At 34.7% G+C, this 4,012-nt stretch overlaps 1 non-coding gene across 1 annotated transcript; it reads right to left on the bottom strand.

Moving 5' to 3' along the window:
- Positions 1-1,259: 1,259 nt before the first annotated feature.
- LOC122241732 lies at positions 1,260-1,325 on the bottom strand. Its single transcript, XR_006221955.1, has one exon. It is a non-coding gene; the product is annotated as a small nucleolar RNA SNORD58 (small nucleolar RNA).
- Positions 1,326-4,012: the final 2,687 nt, after the last annotated feature.

Raw genomic sequence — 4,012 nt, 5'->3', positions numbered from 1 at the left:
AAACTCAGCCTACTTCCAAGGTGCCAGATATGTGATTCTATATGGTGTGAACCTATAGTATCAAGAAATTGTTAAGCTGTGTTCATTATAATCTGTTTAACAAGACAGAGACATAGGTGACATAGTTTAAAATGATCTCTATTGATGTAACAATGGTCAAAATTATTACAGGAGTTGGTACTTAAAGGAACTAGTTTTGTTTACTAAAAAAATTGTGTAGGAAAGCTCATTCCCCTAAAACTCAAAAGTGGATTTTTACCTAAACTTTTTTGGGAGGGTTTGTTGAAGATGTTGGCTCTCCATGAATTTGTTGAATAAGAAATTTCACAGGAATGGTTGTAAATTTATCTATTTACCCAGTTATGCTTTTGAAGTAAAAAGCTCCTTTTATTGAATTTTTCACTTAAAAAAAAAAGTGATTGCTCATGGTTTTCCAGCATGGCATTTTTAGACATGGATGTGTGTGTATTAGCTAAGAACTTTATAACATATAGCCTCATTTAATCATTACATGGGTTTATTAACCTACTATTAAAGATGAAACTGAGGCATGGAAATTTTAAGTAACTTGCTCGAGAAGGCCACACAGAAAGTAGTGGAACCAGACAAACAGAATCTGTCTCCATTTTTAACCTGTTTTTAGCTCCTAATCACTACATGGAAATAAGAAACACTGGGGAAAAAAAGGGAAAAAAAAAACTTGGGAAAAGATAAGGAATATACTCCATAAGAAGTCTGAACCCTCATTAACATTTTCTGAATTGGTTGGTTCTGACTGGATTTTACTGGGGGTAATCAGTGAGGAAACATCTGGTCTCCTAAGATCTCTGCTGTCGTCTGAGAGAATTGGATGTTTCCTGGATTTGGATGGTTATTCCTGTGCTCAAGAGAACTGGGAAATATTTTGGACTGTTCTTCAGAAGGAAGACAACACCACAATCACCCTAATAAACAGTGCTCTGTAGTGTGATACCAGGCCACCTCTTGCTGCATTAAGTATGCAATTTTCCCCTTCTGTAGAGAGCATGACATATCTTTATACATAAAATAGGGAAACTAGATTGTGGAATGCATTTAAATGTTATAACTTTGACAATTATTCTATAGGAGATTCCATAGGACACCCCGAGACCATTGCAGAGGCTGAAAAACTCTCAGTTTCAGGATAAGTTGATATCCTGCTGAAGACCATAATCCACCGTTATAAAGCAAACTCTTCAATAACTTCAATAACTAACAAGTTTTTTTTTTCCCCAGCAGTTGCTCAGAGAATAGTTGTTTTCATGATTAATCTGAAGGTGTCCTGAGAAATGCCATCACTGCAGCCATGTGACAAGTTTTATATGATAATTTCTGATATGCTTGCTATGGTCATTGTGAATTCTTGATGTAAGTCTTTTACTGCCATGTTTTCACTGGGGGAATTTCAATTTTCAGAATTAGAGTGTTATGCCTCAAGTCAGACAAAATCTTAGCACCAAATTATTATAGGCTGTTCCTTTTCTTGAGGAACGATTGCAAAAAAACTATAACATTTCTTCAGGGAATGTACCAATAAGAATAAGAAATAGAATAAGACTGTCATTCAACTGTGATTCAGTTTCAGATTTTGAATGTTATTTTTAAGTTAAAAACATCTTTAAAACCTATTCTATTTTTTAATTTTTTTGTCCTCCTAGACAGCCTCATTTATTCATTCATTCTTTCAGCAAAACCTTCTATACACCAGGTGCTGTGCTAGGTATTAAGGACATAATATGAATTAGAATTTGCTGTCAAATTGTAATCATTCCTTTTTTAAAGCATTCTATATTTAAAAACCAGATACACAAAATGCCTGCTCTACTTCATATTAAATTTCTTGTGTTCTATACTCCTAACATAATTTTATAACATTTTAGACACAATAGATTGGTAATATTTGATAGTGGTATCAATGGACAATTAGAGAATCATCGTATTTTTAAAAATCAATATCCAATTTGCCTTATTTATTTATTCATTTTACATTTATTTATTTTTGAGAAACAGAGTGAGACAAAGCGTGAGCGGGGCAGGGGCAGAGAGAGAAGGAGACACGGAATCCAAAGCAGGCTCCAGGCTCTGAGCAAGTGGTCAGCACAGAGCCTGATGCGGGGCTCGAACCCACAAACTGCGAGACCATGACCTGAGCCGAAGTCGGACACTCAACCGACCAAGCCACCCAGATGGCCCCCAATTTGCCTTTTCATAGAAGATAAATGCGTGCCCTGTCTCTCATTTTAGTTTCTTTCTTTCTTTCTTGTTCTTTCTTTCTTTCTTTCTTTCTTTCTTTCTTTCTTTCTTTCTTTTTCTCATTTCAGTCTTTCTTTCTTTCTTTGAAGTCTTTTATTTTAACGCCCTTTCTCTCATTTCAGTCTTATGTTCTCATGACTATATCACAACAGACTTAATTTTTCCTGGGGTGCAAATTCAGTCACCACCTTGCCTTACCATTCTAGTGCATGGTAGTGACTGAATTTGCACCCCAGGAATCAGTGTAAATAAATTATTAATTAGTCTGTCCTGTTCTCTGGGGAATCTCACATAAAACAGGGGCTGTTTTTTCATTGAATCTCTAATTCAGAGTCTAATCTCTTCCTTCTATTCTCTCTACTCATCCTTTTCCTGCTTCCCATTTTGAAGCTTCAAAGAAATTCCTGATTGTGTCTACTTTCCCAAATCACTCACAAAGAGGTTAACTCAGAGGTTGCAAAGTCAGATGCCTACAGGGACCAACCTGGAAAGAGAAATAAGTGCTAGGGGCTGAGGCAGCAATATTAGGGAGTGAGGGGAGACTGGGGCAAACCTCAGAGCACCGGCCCAGATAAGAGGAGGGTGCTGTACTTAGCACCAGCTCATTGTTGCTGACTGAATGATCAAATCTTTGGTTAGCTGATCATCCAATTTTCACAAGAGTCAGAAATCTGGATCTTTATGTAAAATGTGTCAATCTGTAAATGTTGGACCACCCAAACAAAACATGCCTGCCCAGGGCTGCCATTTGCAACCTAGGCTGTCACTGGTATTGAGTTCAAAGAACTAAAAGCACCATAGGTTTTTGAAATGTCCTTGAAGAATGTGAGTTGAGTCTGTGACCCAACCCCACACTCAAGGGAAAAGGAAAAGGAAAAGGAAGATTTCTTATCAGGGTTGTGGTTTGATATTTGTCTAATTTGTGCATTTTCATTAATCTAATCAGTACATTGTCATTCTACAGTTTTAAAAAATGTAATAAAGCAATTCATCTTTTATATAAGAAAAGGGGGGATGAACTATATATTCAATTTAAAAATACATATTCAATTTTGCTTTTATTTATATAAAGGAACACTGGCACGGGAAGAATACATTAAAAATTAATGAGTGATTATCTTTATAGGGTAGGGACAAGGAAGAAAGGCATGAATGTGGGATTAAGACTTCTCAATCTATACTTTTTATTTAGTTTTTATTTTTGAAACAGGTGAGAGCATTATATATTCAAAAATCAAAAATGTAAACTGAAAGTAAATGGCATTAACATGCCAACTTATTTTTTATTGCAGGGAAGCATGACAGGTTGAAATATAAATTAGAATGCATAAAAATATATAACAGGACAGGACCACCTGACTGGTTCAATGGGAAGAGTATGTGACTCTTGATCTCAGGGTCATGATTTCGAGCCTCATGTTGGGTGTGGAGATTAATTAAATAAATAAAACTTCATATATATATATATGTATATATATTCATATATATATGAAGTTTTATATATATATTCATATATATATGAAGTTTTATATATATATATAGGAAATGGAATTATAAATGTTAAAGAAGAAAAGGGAACAATGTTACCATTAGGATAGATAAAGAAACAATTTTTAAATTTACTCTTTAAATGGTATCAAATTGCTATGGTATTTATAGTCCATTGAACACACTTAAAACTTGTGTGACCATCTTATTTTTAAATGCCAATATTTACAATGTAACATTGAAATGGTTT

The sequence above is a fragment of the Panthera tigris genome, chromosome C1, assembly GCF_018350195.1.
Source record: "Panthera tigris isolate Pti1 chromosome C1, P.tigris_Pti1_mat1.1, whole genome shotgun sequence".
NCBI classification, from domain to species: Eukaryota; Metazoa; Chordata; class Mammalia; order Carnivora; family Felidae; genus Panthera; species Panthera tigris.
Note: the sequence above shows the minus strand (reverse complement) of the source record. Positions and strands in the feature narration are given on the sequence as shown.